Consider the following 21350-nt stretch of genomic DNA (forward strand, 5'->3'; position numbering starts at 1 on the left):
TCCAACTCTACGAAGATTTTATTCTTTAATGTTGATATGTTTCAACCTTTGCCCCCTGCATGCACTGAATGTATTTTGCATCATGACATAATAGTTGTGTGTTGCTATGGAAGTGCATAATGTTGTTTTAGTTGTCCTAGGAAACACAGAAACAGCATCTGATAGTGGTGGTCATGCTGTAGCTCAAGACAGACAATTGTATTTTCTGCTTCAGTCCTCAACTTCAGCATTTTGCCCTCCTCTCCCTTTTGTCCCTGCAATTGTAGAGGCTTTTTTGTGACTATTTGTGCTGTACTCTGATGCCAACCAAAATGACAACTCCACACCATTGAATACAGAATCTCTGCCCTAGGGAGTTCTCAGTCTATGGCATCAATTTGGCGAATCACTTAAGCCCATGAGCAGTCCCATTGGCTTCAGTTGGGCTATTTACACATGAAAGTTAAACTACACGCTGAAGTCCTTTGCTGAACTGGGGCCTAATTGAAATAAATCAATGTTGCATCAGTTGTAAATGAGGATTTGTGAATTTAATTTGGAGAGTTTTTTACTATCACTTGTGTTTTAAAAATGGAAAAGGATGTTTTAGCTTTCAGTGATCCCCTACCACCCACAACTCAACTGAGTGAAAATAACGAGGAGTCCTTGTGGCACCTTAGAGACTAACAAATTTATTTGGGCATAAGCTTTCATGGGCTAGAACCCACTTCATCAGATGCATGGAGTGGAAAATACAGGAGCAGGTATAAATACGTGAAAAGATGGGAGTTGCCCTACCAAGTGTGAGGTCAGTCTAACGTGACAATTCAGTTGACAGTAGGATACCAAGGGAGGAAAAATAACTTTTGTAGTGGTAATGAGAGTGGCCCATTTCAAACAGTTATAAGAAGGTGTGAGTAACAGTAGGGGGACATTAGGTTTAGGTTTTATGACCCAACTAGTCCCAGTCTTTATTCAGGCCTAATGTGATGGTGTCCAGTTTGCAAATTAATTCCAATTCTGCAGTTTCACATTGAAGTCTGTTTTCTTGAAGTATTTTTGTTGAAGAATTGCCACTTTTAGGTCTGTTATTGAGTGACCAGGGAGACTGAAGTGTTCTACTTGTTTTTGAATGTTATAATTCCTCATTTCACACTTGGTAAGGCAACTCCCATCTTTTCATGTATTTATACCTGCTCCTGTATTTTCCACTCCATGCATCTGATGAAGTGGGTTCTAGCCCATGAAAGCTTATGCTCAAATAAATTTGTTAGTCTCTAAGGTGCCACAAGGACTCCTTGTTGCTTATACATACTAACACAGCTACCACTCTGAAATATGAAATTATTTTTAAAAAGAAGGAAGAGACTCCTGAGGTAGCACCATGGAACTGAATGCCAGCTAGTGCTAAAGTGTGTGCGTAGATTGAAGCATGGGTCCAGTATAATCAGAAGCTAAACATGTATGTCTTTATCCCATCCAGTGTGGGTAGGACTATTAATGGCATTATTGTGAACCCATTTTACTGATAGTATTGACTAGTTACTCCCAGTAGTTCTATTGACTCTATGAAACTGCTTGTGAGAATGACTGCTCATTATTATGAGTTAGGGGTTCACAAATTAGCCTTCAAAGAGGCCAAAGAGAAAGTAGGACATGGTAGTTGTGTATGCATGAGAGAGAGCTTCTTCAGAAGCTATTTCCTTTAATATATGAAATGATTGCTTTAAGATTCTTGTCCCAGCAACTCTTTTGGTTTGTCTTAGTCTGGGACAAGCAATGTGTGAAGAATCACATGGAATAAATGGTAGCCCAACTAGAACACTTAAAAAACATTTTAAGAAGCCACTGTGAAATTAGATTTTTTAAATTAACAACCGTTTAAGGGTTGTGTTATTCAGGTAAACTGGCTGCCTAAGAGAAAGTACAAACTGGGGAAAGCAACAACACAACCAGTTTTTTTTTTAAGTGTGTGTTTGGTGGGGAGTGGGTACGGTTCTTGTCTAATTCTTGAGAGAGACTTCTGGGTGTGGACGACATTTCTGGCTGTAGTTCTCTGTGGACTCAGCACTGGGTGTCAATAGCACAATGTACACCTGCATTTTCTGGCCTGGGATAGTTCATTTCATTACCACATCCTTTTTTTGGAATTAGAGAGAGTGAATCTGCTCCTTTGGGGAGGAATCCAGTGAAACTGTTGTGCCAAATGGAGTTGTTTTGTGTTCAATGCATAACTGCAGAACATTCAAACCATCTCAGTGAGGACTGACTTCAGTTTATTGACTGACTGTGGCTCTAAAACGTATTTAGGGTATTTCAACAGAAGATTTTAATTTAGGTGGTATGATAAAGCAATATTTGATAAAAGACATTTGATAATTGAGGTTCTGATACACAGTTGCCTTCGTAAACATTTAAAGAAGTGTTTTGAAGAAATGATTTTTTTCAAATTATAGGCTTGTTTTTTAAAATCAGTTGAGTTATTCTAGTGTAAAATCAGTGTGACAAGATCAGAATCAGGCCCAATATTTGGAGGTGCTTAATCACATTAGTCAGCTGTTTTAGGCACAACTTGTTATTGGACTTACAATATATATACATAGCAGGAAATTCTAGCAAAATGCCAATTGACTTCAGTGGGCCCAGAATTTCACCCATAGTATACAAGTTGTGTGTTTAGGGCTTGATCCAAATCTCACCGAAGTTAATGAATACTTCCAATGGTATCAATGGATTTGGAATCATGCCCTTAAAGAATATTCTCACTTGCTCCTCTCTCAGAACCTTCCTCCGTATAACTACTCTTTTACCTTTTCTCACCCAGGTATTAGCATGCCAGCCCATGTTTGGCATTCCCTCCCATTTCTTATGAGTCAAGAGAAATCTTTCCTCTTGCGCGTGCAACCCTTCCTAACACAGGTCTTATCTACAGTTCCATGTTATCCTTCTACACATTTCTCTTTAAAACCCTCCTTTGCCATAATGCTTACCAAAAAAACCTTGGCAACAGTTAGGTGCCAGTGTGCTGAGACCACTGCCAATCAGGATGGCCAATAAAGACTCATCGTTTCCTTTACTCTCCCCATCTGCCTGTCTGTATCAGTAGTTACTTGTCGGATACTTAGATTGTAAGCTTTTTGGGGCAGGGACTGCCTTTTGTTCTTGTCTTTGGAGTGCACCTAGCACAGTGGGGTCCTAGTCCTTGACTAAGACTCCTAGATGCTACAGTAATGGAAATAATGGTGTCTACACCCCTTTACTTTTTTGAACACTTACCTAGTATATGGTATGACTAATTTAGATTGTAAACTTTTGGGGCAAAATGCTGCATCTACTTATATTTCTCTATTGTTACAACTAATGCCTGGTTTTTGCTCCAAGTTTTCATTACTGAATTTTGAAGAGCCATTAGGAGAGATTCATGGTGAAAATTTAACATGCTTTCAGTTAAATAAATTAATGAAACTCCCTTTCCAAAATAAGATTGACTCCTATCACGGTTAGCAAGAATTACTCTATTATACATGAGGAAGAATCAGATCCAAGAATATTTATATGATCATGTCTTTCTTTCTGTTTTCTGTTCATTTCTGGACACCTCTAGAAAGATTGACAAGTTGGAATGAGTTTAATGAACATTCAAAATGTTTGAGGGGCAGTAGGGAGTCACTTACTACATGAGGAGAGATTAAAATAAATGTAGACTGGTTCAGTGATGACTATGGGTGACAACCTACAAATATTTGATGGGTATTCATATCACCAAGGAAAAGAAATATTTGAAGAATACAAAAGGATGTAAGTGAGAACAGAATAAAATTAAGAATGTCTGAGTACCAGGAAAAACTACCTCACATTGATTTATAAGCTTATGGGATATTCTCCTAAATAAAGGGTTAGAAAGTCCCTCCAAGTGACACATTTAAACCTAGACTGGACAAAACACTAGTAGAAGTATTATGAAAAACAGAGATGGGATGACCCAAGGAGTTGTTCCCCTAATGAAATCATACAGCCACCTTGGAGATGTATGTTTATACAAACAAAGCAATTGTATAACCACTGTCTTTTTTGCCCTCCCAATGATTTCACTTCATTCCTCTGAATTACAAGCTACTCACTTGGCCTTGTCATCGCAATTTGTCACAATTCTGTGAAGTCCCCTCTCCCTTATCCCACTGCCCATTGGCGGGGGGGGGGGGGAACACAATGATCCAAAACTACAGAGTAACCTCCAGGATAGAGGCATTAGTTTTTAACTTTATAGCGCTTAAAAAAAAAGTTGTAATTCAATATTTTTAAAAATTTCATTAATGGATGCCCCCTGGTGTCAAATACTACCCTAAAAATCATCATAACCAGAGACTATGTAGTGCATAAAGTCTCTTCCCCTTTATTTCAAAGGAATTTTAAACTCCCATCGACGTCAATAGGTCCAGGAGTTCACCCTATGTTATTTTCCCATTTTTTTCTTTCAAATGGATGAGTGTTTTAAACATCCCAAAATGCTAAGTTTAATTAAAACTATTTAAAGATTTTGTTGTTGAATGAGTAAAGCATGATACATAACACTGAGTTTGCATCTCACTAAATTTAGGATAGTTTGAGACTAGCATTTTGTTTACCAGTGATTCTGTGTACCCACATCATACATAACTACACATCAATATTTTCTTTCCTTTGTCACTATGTTTCCCTTCCACTAATGGAAACAAATAGCCTTTCTTCGGTGGCTCATTTAAGCTGTACGGTTTCCTACCATTTTTATTGCGGTTGAGTTCTTATTCAATTTCTATTCCTTTCTTCCCAAAACAAACTGACAAGAGGTCCTATTTCAGGCAGGAGGTCTTACATTTGTCTCTAGCTCTCCCGTCTTTCTTTCCCATGTGCTGTTCTCTGCTTCTGTCCCCTTTCCTTCCATTTTCTGTCACCCTTCCTTTCCTTCACCATTTTCTCTTTGCTCAGTCCTTATTGGCCATCTTGCTTCTCCACTGTCTTTTTGTCACCTTCTGGACTCCACCCTACACATCTCGGTCCTCTGACAACTGCCACTGGGTTCAGTAGCTTACCTGTTGTCAGGCAATTAAAGCACTGTTTGCATCATATGGCAGAAGATACATGTGAGCTATTTCATCATAGCTAATTAACAGAATAGACAAGTAGAATATTTTCATTCTGCTCCTAAGTATTCACTTGTTGACTACATGTTGACTACATTTTTGGGACACTCATCCCCCTTAGTTCCACCATTCTCAGGAGGATATTATGGGCCAGACTGACAGCCTGTTTAAATCCAATGAAGTCAATGAAGCTACACTGATTTACAGCAGCTTAGGCTCTGGCCCTGTGCACTTTAAAAAAACAACAACCCCCAAAACAATGATGGAGATAAAATTGTGTGGAGATAAAAACCTGAATATGAGCAGATGTAGGCATCTGCAACACCACCACATCCCCCCCTTTCAAAAGGGTTTAATTGTTTGAATGTAACATAGTTACATTCAGTGAATTGTGCTAATAATGTGAAATGAAGGGAAGGAGCCCAGTGAATTAATAGCGATGAGTTGAACGCATAGGGCCTACAGAGGAGTCTAACAGTTGGGCTACTCAGCAGCACAGGATGCATATTTAGGACAATGCAACTGTCATTTATGACAATGAAAGCCTTGGGATTTAATTGGTTTTAGTAATGGAAGTTTGCACTGACAATCATGCAAATGGCTCATGCATTTGACTAAGAGCTAATATAGACAGGCACAGGGCTAACTTATTAGAATGACAATGGCCAAGCCTACTATGAGTCAAGGAAGTTTAGAATATAGTAAAGATCTTGATAGCACAGTTTACCATCCCACCAATCTCAGGACATGTTGCTCAAATGCCATTTTGTGGTAACGCAACACGTCACAGACCCCTGAATCCAGTTCAGCTTCGCTCAGCTTAATAGCCAGGAATCAGCTCTTAACTTATCCTCATAACTAAAATTAATATGAGATAAGATTAAACAAGATACTGGAGGATTTATCTGTCTTCCAGATGTGGGGGTGAAGAAAGTATGGGAGTAACTGCATGACCCAAAATATCCATATTCTGATGGCCACAATCCAAGTTCTGACAAACGATTTTGAAACACTGAGTACGGTAGTTAAACAGGCATCTAGATCTTTCACTAGGGAGCTCTTGATCAATGTGTGGGGGGCAAAAGGGAGGGAAGCTCTGAAACCTGAAGCAAGACAAGAGATTAAAACCCATAGAGTCTGTGGATATTGCGGGTAAGATCAAAAGTGCTGTCTTCATATGAAGGAGAAAGAAACAGTCCAAGGAAGGATAAATCAAGAAACCTGAAGACTGAGAACATGAAATTAAATGGACTTGCAGAAGAGGATTCTACTACAAGTTTTATTAGTGGCTTAGGAATGATGCAGTGTTCCAACAGCAGAAAGGATATGCACAGAGATTTCCTGATACAATCAGAAGCCTTGGTCTTTGCTGCACAGGAATTTATGGAAGAATGATGATTGGTACAAGTGAGAGTCCTGAAAAGCTGTATGTGAGCAATAAGAAGTTAATGGGTAAGATCACTGGGAAAATATTGCAAAACTTGGTAAATTATGTTGGGAAATTCTGATTTTAAAGAGAATTATGGGGAATATTCCAATGTTTCAATGTTTCCAAAGAATATGGCAGAAGCACTTTAGACTACATAGTAAGTTTTTAAAAAGTGCATAATGGAAAATTATACTAAGTAATTGCAGGTCAATTAGAAGTGTGCAGAAAGGTCTGGCAAATTCTTCAGATGTTTTCAAAGATTTGCAGAATTTTGGTGATTTTTGACTTTACATCACATTTTAAGGAATGGGTCACTGACTCTTGGCAGACATGCATTTAAATGAGGATATCTGTGATACTTTATATGTCCAAGATCCATCGCTATAGTCACATTATTAAGAGTGTCTAACCATTTATGGAACAATTCAGTTTAAGCAACATTAAACAGCCAAAGGTAGGAGATTCTATCCAAGTCTGGATTCTGTCTTCCACTTGCTATGTCTGCAAGAGATTGAATATTGCCACTGCACTTTCTGAATTTCTAGGTGAGGCAAATCAAAGGATTTTAGACATTAGAAATGGAAACAACTTATTAGGTCATCTAGTTCACTACCAATGAAGGACTGCACTCTAAGCTATTTGTACAGCTTAAATGGCTGAAGATATGAGATTTACACCACTGATCTTGTGAGATGTTTGTTCTTTTAATAGATCTCACCATGATGAGATCATCCCTTCCACAGAAAGTCCGGTGGGAGGCGGTCCATGAAAAGGAAGCCCCCCTGTTAGTTTCTTCTTGCAGAGTTTCCTCTGATAGATAATTGTAAGGCATGTTATTTGTTGTAGTGTCAATGGACCAACCAATATTATGGTCCCATTGTGCTAGTCCTGTACAAACACTAGTAATAGAGTCCCTACCCTGAAGAGCTTACATTCTAAATAGACAAGAGAGGCAGGGAGTAGGGGAAAGGATAAGAACACATAAGCAGAGCAATCAATGTGATGGTGACAACGGGCATGTTAGTTCTGCCATTTTTGAGGGTGGGAGAGTGGATGTGTTAGAAGATTAGCTACACAGAAAGACAAGGCAAGGAAAAGGAGAGAGTGAGGGGTCAGAGCAGGGGTGAAGAGGAAGATATGAGTGGCAGGCAAATGTGGAGTGAGACTGAGGTGAAGAGATTGAGACGGGGCAGTATGGGATTGGAGCAAACTACCAGTCAGCACAGGGCAGAGACAATCCAGTAAAAATTGTGGAAAATCCTTTCAGTGTCCATTAGTCCCAGCTTTAGATGCTTCTCTGCTGGGTTTAGCTTCTAGCTGGTGCTTCCTTGCAGTTTCTTTTCTTAAAGCCACATGGCAGGGGACAGAGGAGTGTTTTGCACATTTCTGGGTCTGGGAGATGCTTCAGGGAGAGGGTTGGCCACAGCAGCAGGATCTCCTTTGACCTCTCCCTTCCTAATGCAGCAGTCCCTGAATAAATTGCTCCTACAGCTGTTCTGCCAGCTTGAATATTTGGCATACAATACATGCAAAGTTTTACTTTAATGAATCTGTGATATAATAAAGGATTTATGGGCATAAATATAAGATGGCCTCATTACCAGGGGCTAGTCAAACTACAAGTCAGTGTTTTATCACATGGCGCTCCAATTTATATTATCTTTCTTTTCAGTTACTCTAGTTAGTTTGTTTTGTGGTTTGATCCAAAGCCTTTTGGACTCCCATATAGCCTTTAGATTAAGCCATTTCAATAGCCTTTAGATTAAGCCATTCATTTGTTGCTTTTATTCCTTTTTTCCTGTAGCGCCTGCTAGTAGATTGCTTTTGAAATCCAGTGTGATACTGTGTGACATTGTATTTTGATTTTCTTATCCATTTTACATACTATATTTTGTTAGTCTACTCGTATGCATTGGCAACTCATGCTTTTATCGTAAGAGAAATGAGCATTTTTTAAAGTTAGATGGATGGTTTGGTTTACCCAGTAAATTAGTATACCAGCATTTAGACAAATTCAAAACAGTTACAAAAAGTCTCTGTCATGGACAACCACAATCAATTACAGGGGTATCTTGTTTAATAAAATGGCTGAATCGCCTTATTAAAGGGAAAGAACAAAAGCTTAAAGGCTAGATTTTGAGAAAAGCTCAGCTCCAGCCAGATCTAATTTACACACCTAAATCAAATGGCCAGATTCACATTGTCATTCAAAGTACATGGCATTTTTGGAGCAGGAGCTGATCACTTCTGAAAATCTGGCCCTAATTTAAACTGTGTCTGTTAAGAAGCTCATTTTGCAGCAAAGGAGCATTAATATTTTAAATCAGGTTGCTCTGGAGAAGTTTCTCTTCCTAGAATTCCGAATTCAAATAGGTCAACATCTTATTCAAATCCCATTCAAATACAAAAGGAAAGCTAGTTAATTTAAGTTATGGAAGAAACTGGGGACTTAACCCTTGCTATGTTATATGCAAGCTCTATTTCATTTGAATTTGTTGAAAAAGTTCATGCTGTGCTATTTGTTGGAGAATATGCTGAACCACATGTACTCAGAAGATACTGTAGATTTGTTTCTTCTGTAGGCATCTTCAGTGTATTGAAGGAGACGAAAGACACATGCAACGCCTGGAAAGAGCAAACCATTTCAGAGATCTCTTTTTATTCCTTTTATTACCAGTCATTCTAGAATGTATTTTTTACTAGACTAGACCTCCCCCAAAATAAAACTGATTACAAAATAGGTTACGTTACACTCTTTGATCAAGCACTCATTATGGAATTCCTCCTTTGATCTCCCTAAACCTAGTACACGGACATGATTAGTGAATAGCATTCTACTGCAGGACAAAAATGTGATGCAAGAAATGATTACTGTTCTTTATGGGTAAAAGTACTATGGAACAAATTTATATCTACATCTTCACGGTGGAAGCTATGGCAAACAAACTGTGTACAAAGTCAGATGAGACTTTGGAAAGATCAATGTAAAGATTATCCTTACAAATCTTGTTTTAAAGATAGTATTTAACAAGCGATACCTGCTTGTTAGAAATTAAAAATCTGAATTTAGATTTACTAAAGGATTTTGTGGGGAAAGTTCTCTCATTATCACTGAGAGCAAGTTGGCATGGATTATTAAAAACAAAGGATGCTAGCACTAGATCTGATCCTGGGAAATTATAGATTTAATGGGTATTTAAAAGGCTTTTAGGAATTGATACTGGGGGGTCACAGAAATTGTATTCCTCCCCCCAATTTGGAAGATTTCATTAATCCACTGAACAAACAAAAGCCCTCTAAACTAGGTTGTACACACAGGACAAAGGGTATGTCTACACTGCAGCTGAGAGGTGTGATATCCAGCTGAGGGAGACATCTAGCAGAGCTGGTGCATGTAAGTAGTGAACTAAAAATAGTAGTATGGTTATGGTGGCATGGGCGGTGACCCAGGCAGTATGAGATCAGGGGTTGGACAGGACTGTACTTGGGTAGCTAACCTGAGCCACCAGCTACACTGCTATGGCCACACTACTATCTGTGCATGTATATATATCTACCTGAGCTGAGAATCACACCTCCCAGCTGCAGTGTAGATATATCCAAGGTCTGTTCTTATACAATAGACCAGTGGCTCTCAACTTTTTCAGACTACGATACCCCTTTCAGGAGTCTGATTTGTCTTGCGTACCCCCAAGTTTCACCGCACTTAAAAAGTGCTTGCTTACACAATCAGACATAAAAATTCAAGTGGCACAGCCCACCGTTACTGAAAAATTACTGAGTCATTTTTACCATGTCATTATGAAATAAATCAACTGGGATATAAATATTGTACGTACATTTCAGTGTATAGTATATAGAGCAGTCTAAAGCCATTGTCTGTATGAAATTTTAGTTGCACTGACTGTGCAATTGCCTGTTGTAAAACTAAGCAAATATCTAGATGAGTTACTGTATCCCCGGAAGACCTCTGCATACCCCCAGGGGTACATGTACCCCTTGTTGAGAACCACTGCTATAGACAACTGCATGGAGTGCCATGAAACTGCCTGAGCATAACTGGAAGCAGAGTTTGTCCCAAAGTGCAGAACTTGAAGAAATACAAGAAAAAGTTTCAGGAGGAGAGTAGGCAAATGGGCTTTACAGTGCAAGAATGACGCTCACACACCAGACCTCCCCTTGAGCCCCAAAGCCCCAGCCAACCAACAGGAAAAGAAATGACCCGAAAACAAACAAAAAAAACCCCAATCTGAAAACATTTAAAAGTAAATTAATAAAATTAAAACAAAATATTAAAATCCTACTCCCAAGCAGAGATTTTACTTCAAAAAGGGCTAGAAAGTCCATAAACTCTTCTGATCGCAATAATGAAGTCGCTAGTTCTCTGCGGAAGGCACTCCACTGTTACAGTGATGGGCTGAAGTGAAGTGATCAATAGAAATAGCACCCGTGGAAATGTATCACCCCAACCTAGGCTCAAAGGCCATAATGCAGGGTGCCCTGAATTTGTGTGTGCCAAATGGAGGTTAGTTTTGAAAATCTCCCTCAAATATTTCGTAGCATTTCGTGATTTCCTAAGTTGCAAACCTTAGTGTGTCTATTGCCGTTTCTTCCACTTTCTTTCATAGCCACAATGAGCACATAGGTCAGTCACTACTGTAAATCTTCAGCTGGGCATGCAGGGAATCAAATGTGTGAGTTGGTTTAGCATAAACAGGATCCTGTGCATCAGGCCTCTAGGGCATTGTGCTGAAATTGTATCATCATGGGTTAGAGGATATTACAGCAGGCTGTCTGGAAACATGCAAATACATAAATTTCTAACAAACACTAGAACAGTTCACTCTTCCCCACATATGAAAAGTCAACAGGTCTGCTGAACAGAATCTCTCAGCTTATTCATCACGTCTCCTTGTGGACTGTGTTGTGGTGGCCACAAATGAAATCATTCTGCTTTGCTAGATGAAAAATGTTGTGTTTCTGAAAGCTTGTTTTATGCTTTGATAAGGCTAAAAGTGTCAATCCTCCTCCTGTCACAGGTCAAGTGGAGTGCAGAACACTACAGGCTTCCCCACATACCTTACCACCATGTATCTTGCCATTTTACTTGGGTTTGATCCTGCTCCTATTGAAGTCAATGGCAAAGCTCTCATTAATTTCACTGTGTGTGACCAGGCCCTTGGAGAGCCTACGTGTCAATAGGAAAAAAAAAAGTTCTCTTTGGTTTATTTCCACATTGGGCCTCTTTCTGAGAGAGCAAATACTGCCAGTTGGACCAAAACTGATTTGTGCTAGAAGCTCTAGTTCTTTGGGACTGAAGCCAATACTGCCAAACTCAGCACATGAAGAAAATGTTACTGTCACATCATCAGAATAAGTTCCAGTCCTTTTGGTGATGCTGGATTCAAACCAGGGTGATTCAGGTGAAAGGTCAGAGACTGAAAATTAAGTTGACAAAGAGCTCTATTCCTTCTCCCTTCTTTATTATGAAAGAAATCTAGACAGAACTATTAACTAGCTCCCTGCTCCTCACTTGGCCAGCCAGCCAAGTATGAGTCTGTCCCCACCCCCCTTGTGACAGACAATTTTAAATTCACATCCTCATGGTCTCTGTTCAACAGGTCTGAGTTAGACTGCTGCATCACAAAATGGGGAAGAGATGGCCAGCCCTCTGTGGAGATAGAGGTGGTTAGGGACTATTTAGAAAAGCTGGACGTGCACAAGTCCATGGGGCCAGACGAGTTGCATCCGAGAGTGCTGAAGGAATTGGCGGCTGTGATTGCAGAGCCATTGGCCATTATCTTTGAAAACTCGTGGCGAAACGGGGAAGTCCCGGATGACTGGAAAAAGGCTAATGTAGTGCCAATCTTTAAAAAAGGGAAGAAGGAGGATCCTGGAAACTACAGGCCAGTCAGCCTCACTTCAGTCCCTGGAAAAATCATGGAGCAGGTCCTCAAAGAATCAATCTTGAAGCACTTGCATGAGAGGAAAGTGATCAGGAACAGCCAGCATGGATTCACCAAGGGAAGGTCATGCCTGACTAATCTAATCGCCTTTTATGATGAGATTACTGGTTCTGTGGATGAAGGGAAAGCAGTGGATGTATTGTTTCTTGACTTTAGCAAAGCTTTTGACACGGTCTCCCACAGTATTCTTGTCAGCAAGTTAAGGAAGTATGGGCTGGATGAATGCACTACAAGGTGGGTAGAAAGCTGGCTAGATTGTCGGGCTCAACGGGTAGTGATCAATGGCTCCATATCTAGTTGGCAGCCGGTATCAAGTGGAGTACCCCAAGGGTCGGTCCTGGGGCAAGTTTTATTCAATATCTTCATAAATGATCTGGAGGATGGTGTGGATTGCACTCTCAGCAAATTTGCGGATGATACTAAACTGGGAGGAGTGGTAGATACGCTGGAGGGGAGGGATAGGATACAGAAGGACCTAGACAAATTGGAGGATTGGGCCAAAAGAAATCTGATGAGGTTCAATAAGGATAAGTGCAGGGTCCTGCACTTAGGACGGAAGAACCCAATGCACAGCTACAGACTAGGGACCGAATGGCTAGGCAGCAGTTCTGCGGAAAAGGACCTAGGGGTGATAGTGTACGAGAAGCTGGATATGAGTCAGCAGTGTGCCCTTGTTGCCAAGAAGGCCAATGGCATTTTGGGATGTATAAGTAGGGGCATAGCGAGCAGATCGAGGGACGTGATCGTTCCCCTCTATTCGACATTGGTGAGGCCTCATCTGGAGTACTGTGTCCAGTTTTGGGCCCCACACTACAAGAAGGATGTGGATAAATTGGAGAGAGTCCAGCGAAGGGCAACAAAAATGATTAGGGGACTGGAACACATGAGTTATGAGGAGAGGCTGAGGGAGCTGGGATTGTTTAGCCTGCAGAAGAGAAGAATGAGGGGGGATTTGATAGCTGCTTTCAACCACCTGAAAGGGGGTTCCAAAGAGGATGGCTCTAGACTGTTCTCAATGGTAGCAGATGACAGAACGAGGAGTAATGGTCTCAAGTTGCAGTGGGGGAGGTTTAGATTGGATATTAGGAAAAACTTTTTCACTAAGAGGGTGGTGAAACACTGGAATGCGTTACCTAGGGAGGTGGTAGAATCTCCTTCCTTAGAGGTTTTTAAGGTCAGGCTTGACAAAGCCCTGGCTGGGATGATTTAACTGGGAATTGGTCCTGCTTTGAGCAGGGGGTTGGACTAGATGACCTTCTGGGGTCCCTTCCAACCCTGATATTCTATGATTCTATGATTCTATGATTTTCCACACAATAGATTAAAACTTGAAACTGAAAAACATCTTTAGCACGACTGTCACAATCATTTATTTAAAAAAAAATGCTGACTGAGATCTCCATCTACAGCATATTCACCTCACTTGTCTGCAAAATGTAATTTAAATTACCATATTGCTTTAGGAGCATTTTGTAATCCTAGCTATACCAAAGGCATCTGGTTTCACAAGATAGGAATGGCAAATCTAGTAGGATTTCTGTTAACTGACAGTTAACTGCTGTCAAGTGAGATACACCTGAAAATGTTACCGTTAAGGCTACATATAGCCAAAAGAAAGTAGTCAGTGGTTCTACCACTCATGGTGTTTTGCCTCCTTTCCTTTACTGTTTGATTGAAGGATTATCACCATCTCTCCACTTCATTCTCCAGTTACGTGGCTTGTAAGATATTTAGGGCTTCAGTGGGTTATCTAAGTTAATGGACAAAGTCTTTCTATTGACCGCTGTGGATCAGGCCCTCATTTAAACCAGGAGTATGAGGTTCTCCTGCTCTTTGTTTTACTAGGAGACAGGGACACAGGCCCAGCTCCTCAAATGTATTTAGGTGCCACTGCCATTTTCAAAAACCTGTCACTCTGCTGCTGCCTAACCATGCAGGTGCCTAAGTCCTGCTAGGGACCCAAGTTTCTGCACTTGCGGCTCACCCTGACCCCACAGCTCTTAAGCTGTTTGGAATCCTAACTCAAACCAAAGCCCCAGAGGCCCTGAAGTGGGATTCTCAAACTAGGTGTGGGGATGCTTATCTCACCATTGGGGCCTGTCATAAATATAAAGGGAAGGGTAAACCCCTTTGAAATCCCTCGTGGCCAGGGGAAAGCTCCCCTCACCTGTAAAGGGTTAAGAAGCTAAAGGTAACCTCGCTGCACCTGACCAAAATGACCAATGAGGAGACAAGATACTTTCAAAAGCTGGGAGGAGGGAGAGAAACAAAGGGTCTGTGTGTCTGTCTATATTCTGTCTTTGCCGGGGATAGAACAGGAATGGAGTCTTAGAACTTCTAGTAAGTAATCTAGCTAGGTACGTGTTAGATTATGATTTCTTTAAATGGCTGTGAAAAGAACTGTGCTGAATAGAATAACTATTTCTGTCTGTGTATCTTTTTTGTAACTTAAGGTTTTGCCTAGAGGGGGTTCTCTACGTTTTGAATCTAATTACCCTGTAAGGTATCTACCATCCTGATTTTTCAGGGGGGATTTCTTTATTTCTATTTACTTCTATTTTTATTAAAAATCTTCTTGTAAGAAAACTGAATGCTTTTTCATTGTTCTCAGATCCAAGGGTTTGGGTCTGTGGTCACCTATGCAAATTGGTGAGGCTTTTTACCAAACCTTGTCCAGGAAGTGGGGTGCAAGGTTTTGGGAAGTATTTTGTGGGGAAAGACGTTTCCAAACAGCTCTTCCCCAGTAACCAGTATTAGTTTGGTGGTGGTAGCGGCCAATCCCAGGACAAAGGGTACCTTGGGGAAGTTTTGACCTAAGCTGGTAAAGATAAGCTTAGGAGGTTTTTCATGCAGGTCCCCACATCTGTACCCTAGAGTTCAGAGTGGGGGAGGAACCTTGACAGGGCCCAATCCTGTAGGTATGCTCTGAGTATGTCTCAGACCTGAGGCCTATTAGTCCCTGCAGCAGAAGGGCTGGATGCAAGTCACCAGTAGATGGGGGTGCAGGAGTAGCACAGCAAACCCACAAGAGATATCTGGGGGCACAGGGAAACGTAGCATGGGAGAGAGAGGTATTGAACAGCAGCAGGAGAAAGAGTTTCAACTATTAGGGCACAGACCACTTAAGTGGCTGACCTGGTTTAGGTGCCCAATTCCAGAAGAGGGTTTGAGGTGCCTCTCTCAGGCCTGTCAGCCTGGCACACTAGGTCAGCCACTTAGTGACGAAGCCTCTCTCTTCTCTCTGCCTCTTTCCTGGTTGGCTTCGCTGGCTCCCTGCTCAGCTTGTTGGCTTTGAGGATCCCTTTCTTAGGCTCCTAACTATCCCCATGAATTAGGGATCCTGATTGCCTAGCTCTGGGATGAGGATTGCACTAACTGGCAGGCCATCTAGGTGAAAAATATTGCAGTGCTGAGCAGAACAGCACCTAGGTACCTTGAGGATCTGGCCACTGTCTTTGTGACGAGATTAATTGAATGATACCACTCCATACTTAGCAGCGCCTGCCTTGCGTTTGTTATTACAAACTTATTTGCATAGCAGTGCGGTTATTCCTGCCTAATATTTTCCCCACTCTCCTGCTCATGCCATCTTCCAGGATACCCCTTATACTTCTTAGAACAGTCTCCTTTCTGTGCATCTACCTTTCCTTCAGCTTCCTCACAAACAATGTTCATTTTATGAAACATTTGAAAAATAACTACTGTAACACTGCAGTACAAACTTAAACTCCTAGTAGCACTAAGTGTAATATATACAGACACCATTTTTTTCTATATTAGAATCCATTCATTGCAGCAGAGTTTTGCTCCAGAACCTTTTTATTTTTTAAAAGTGGCTTCTAGTGCTTGTGAGGGTAGCCTTGAAAATATTAAGCAAAGCATACACCAGTGTTGTCTCCCTAAGTCTGCCTGCAGTGTGAAACAATAGTTTTGAATACAGCTGGAGGAAACTTCCAGAATTTCAAATTTTCAATCAATGTTTTGTCCAAAAACTCTACTTTGACCCAAAAAAAAAAAAAAATCCAGAAGTGGACCCAAAGAATTTTTAATTTAAAATGTATTTTTCAATCAAGAGAGCTGGTTAAAATTTAAATAAAAATCAAAGCTCATGAAATGATTTTTTAAAAATAAAATAGAAAACAAATTTTTTTAAAAAAAAGTCACTGCAATATAGTCACTGATTTTTGAGCAGCTTTAGCTCAGAGAGCTGTGAACTACAGCATTCAACACACTGTCTCTACCGTGAATTTAAATAACAATGCTAACTTGAGTATTTCACTGCTGATCTGTTTAGCATTTAATGTATTTATCCCAAACATGTGAGAGGACCAGAATGTTCCCTGCGGTGCTTTCAAAACCTCCAGCTCCCCTTCTAGCAACTTCTAGAACATGGAGTCACAAGGAGCCATACTCACAACCAGAAACCCTCCCCTTATAGCCACAGCTGGGGAGAAGGTCATTCAGTGTGATGCCCCTTCCTGCAGGTGCTCACTCTGTCTCTTTCCCTCACAAGGCTCAAACCCTGTCTTCTAGACAGGTCACTGCAGTTTTCCCCTTCTGGGGATGGGGGTTTGTGTACCAAAGTCTTTCTGTACCAGCCATTCCACACAGGCTTCCAATTCACTGCATCTCCATAGTGTCACTTCTCCACTAGCTGTTAGGGGATCCCAGGCCCTCTCTTCTCCAAGTTCCAGCCGAGGGACCCCCATAACCAGCAGCTAAAGTCTGCACTATCCTCCCTTTGCAGCTGTTTCCCTAGACTGCTTCCTGTTCCTATGATCCCCAGCCACAGAGAGAGTGACTGCAGATCTCCTTCCTCCAGGCCCTGCCTGCTCTCAGCTATCTGTTTTTCACAAGCTCTGCCTGTTCCTACCCAGCTGAGCTTAATCCTTTAATTAGTTGCTCGCTGGCTCCTCCTCCAGGTGCAGCTTAAGTGGTTAATTGGCCCACTTAGCCACCTTTAACCGCTTCAGGGATGGGTGTGTGGTATCCCGTACAGCGGTTACGTGTTCTAGTTGAAAAAAAATCTGTGGCGCAATGAAAACTGGGGGGCATTGTAATATAACTGGAATGTGATATCAAAATAAATAACAATTGATAGGAACTACTTGTATTATTCCTTTTGCTGTTTAATTCAATAAACCCAAAGCTATCATAACATTTTCAGTTTGCTGCACTGAGGTGTAACAAAAACCAGGGGATATTGCTAAATTTACTGACCTTCCAAGCCATATACAATAATCTTCAGAAGTTCAATAGCTGGGCGTGCCAGCTGAGTCTCGGGACTTCTGCCCTGTGGCAAGGTACTGGGGCTCAGGGATTCTGTCCTGAGGGGAGCGGGGTCTCTGGGTCCCAAGCCCCAGTAGGCACACCCTGCATCCTGGCAGGTACCTCCCCCGCGTAGGTAGGTCTGGTAGGTGGAGAATGGGGGGAAGGGGCTCCATGAGCTGCACTTTTAACTGTAAAAAAAGCCACATGCGGCTCAGGAGCCACTGTTTGGCCACCCCTGTTCTATAATTTAGATCCTTCCAGCTTGCCACAGAGCACATCGGAACATACAAATTGCCATGCTGGGTCAGACACAAGTTCCATCTAGTCCACTATCCTCTCTCTCCGTGTCCAGCACCAAATGCTTCAGAAGACCGTGCAAGAAACCCTACAGTAGGCAGTTGTGGGATAATTTGCCTTCTATGAATCTTAACACCTTATAGCTAGATTGGCTGAAGTCTTGAAGCATGAGTTTTAATAACCCTTCAAAAACCATTTTTAAGCCTACATTAAAATCAATTACTAATTTATTTAAATCTTTGTATGTACTGAAAAATCTTTTCATTAAGAGCCTCCTTCTGTTTGCTTGTTCAAAGAAATTATTTCCCTGATGATGGTAACAAAACCATTCCTGGCACAGAAATTATGATATCACAAGCACAGGTTTATGGTGTCATGAGACGAATTGCCTCTTTGCAAATATTTATCTTCAAGAAATAGTCCACCCCCACAAACACACAAAAGGCATATTGCATTAGTTGTGGATGATGAATGGTATACTACAGTACAGCATATATACAGATGGTGCTGGAATGTTTGTGTAGTCTAGGTGTCACTGAAGAACTTGGTTAGGTTTTGCTAGAGTTGTGCCTGTTTACACTAAGGGTGTATTTTTTTCCTTGACTGGATAAATTATGCACTGACTGTGAAAACAATACCAGTTCACATTGCCAGATGGTTACATGTCAATTCTAACTTTTACTACCAGCATTATATATTTTTAACTTTCAGGTTTTGGAGGCATACTATGCTGCATGTATAATCAAAATTGTATAACAATGCATATCCTGTAGAGGCTTTGTGATGGGCGAACCTCAAAAGGTTTGACAGTAGGAGTTTGATTTGGATAAATTTCCAGAATTCTGTATACTTCTCTAAAGTATCTGAACCTTCTGAGTGCAAATTTTGAACTGGAAATCTGATGAAAACAGGCTCGCTAGTGGGAATTTTTGTACTAAGATTCTACTTCCTGTCAGTACTATGAGAACAGCCTTGCTCATGCTATTTTGGTGCTCCCATTTCCAACCCTGGCCAGAACAAGAAAGTCCAGAAGTGCACTGAAATTAAAAACAACCTGACAAATCCCTAGATCAAGACTGTCAGTATGATGCATGCTGTGGTCACTCAGAACTTCATAGCAGCAGGGGGACAGAAATCAGATTTTCCTGCTCCAGAGCTACAGTCTTTTACCTAAGGAAAACCTCTGTTAGAGCACATATGCTCATTTCATTCTCCACTGAATTACACACACACAAATTAGTGTAATTTCATTGTCTTTAGTGAAGTCATAGGATTTATTGTCCTTTACATCACTTTTTGTATGAACACCCATCCCCACCCAGTTTAAAGGCATGGCCATTATATTCAGTAGCAATGGTAATCAGCACTGACTGTCAAACAATAATAACTTTTAAATGGCTTAAACCACTAGTTTATTGGACCACGCAAAGCAACTCTTCCTCCCTGACAATTGGCTAGCTGCATGCCATATTTGAAAGGTTAAAATTCAGCCACTTTTCATCTTCCCCCCAACAAATGGACTGAACACATTTTTAAAGCACATACATTGAATTTTTTATTCCATCTTAAATATAACTATATTACTACAATAGCTAGAACTGCTCAAATAATGAGGAAAATAGGTTTAAACATATTTGCAACTAGATGGCTTGATCTGAATTTGCTGCCACTCATGGGGTTGTTATTTCCAAATATTTGACCTGTCATTGGCATTCATGAATGTATTTGTGTTGTGTATATAGTGTGTTATTCATGACTGTTTACATTTGTTATTCTCCTGTGAAAATGTCAGTCACTCAGTTAGGGAGCAGAACCAGTACCAGGCTATTCACAATTTGTGATTTCTGGTTAGTTGTTGTGAACAGTTACCAATCTGTTTGCAAACCATCCACAGTGTAAAAATCACTAGCCCAAACTAGTCAGCAAATATGGATGAAAAACATATGCAATCTCAGAAAGGCTTTGTGAATTGATCACCAGAAAAAAAGGGGGGCCTAAATTCATAACATTTTTGGTTTGTTAATCACCATTTGAGCTGCTTTGACAATAACAATGGGGAATTTGTGTACCTGGGAGCCCAGGACTAACATTTGTAATCTACCTATCATTTTGAAAAGTATTTTTACGGTTAATTGTGGGGTAGGGGATTTTTTGCTAGCATCTAAGTTTCTAAATTGTCTTTTTCTTTAAAAATGATCTTGGTACATTTCAAAAGGTTAATTTCTACTTAAAGATTCATTCCTCTGCTTTAGGAAATGCATCATGCACCAAACTTCTAAACAGTCATAGAGCAAGCTGGAAATGCATCATGCACCAAACTTCTAAACAGTCATAGAGCAAGCTGGTACTGTACACAACAAGAAGTTTATTTGTACCAGACATTTGCAAATAAGTCATTGACACTTGTGCAACAACAATAGCAGCTCCAAAAATAACACAGAACTGCCAGCATAAACAAGTTTCCAATGAGATCCACCGTACGTTCATCTCCAACAGGGTCAGTCACAGCAGTGGTGCTGAGAGTAATAGCGAAGGGAACAGATGGAGTTCTGTAGCACAGCAGCAGCCACCTCCTGCTTTCTTCTCTTCCTTCCTTTGCAGCTGCCTTTCAGCAGAAGGAGGTGGACTGGGAATCCAAGGTCACCAACAGGCTGTTGTCTATGCTAACGGCCCAAACGGAGTGTTTTTCTTAAAAGTTTTGACACATCCAAGACCTGTAGAAACACTGAGGTTTGAATAGGCCAGAAAGCCATGCCTGGTGCTGCTGGGGGGAAATGTCGACTTTACATTTTTAAAACGATTTTTTCCTAGTTTGTGCCTCCCACCCAGGAAATCGCTGTTTCCCTCTCTGGGCTTTACTTCCATCTCACTCCATTCGTATTGTATTGAAAGCCCTTAAGGGTAATCTGCAGGGATCTCACACAGCAGATTCTCTTCTGCCCATTCCCGGAGGGTGGAGGTGAGACTGGGGCTTTGCAACCAGAGCAGCTCCCTTTCTCCCCTGTCCTTAGGCCTTTGTGTAGGGAGTGTCAGCAGAGGAATCCATACCCCAAGCACCTGATAACCTCTGTCCTGTCCCTCCTCCCTTCAATCACTCCCTATGCCTCTCTCTCATCTCCTACTATGCTGCACTGAGCAGGTAAGCAGCCGGCTGGCAGAGCAGTGAGAGGGCACAAGGAGAATGAGAGGAAATATTCTGCTACTCAGCAACTGTGACAATGGCCAACAGAAAAGAGCAAAACTGTTGAGGAAAATTTTTTCCCTTCTCCCAACCTCATCTGCTGACTA

Source organism: Lepidochelys kempii, chromosome 4 (assembly GCF_965140285.1).
Source record: "Lepidochelys kempii isolate rLepKem1 chromosome 4, rLepKem1.hap1, whole genome shotgun sequence".
Lineage (NCBI taxonomy): Eukaryota > Metazoa > Chordata > Testudines > Cheloniidae > Lepidochelys > Lepidochelys kempii.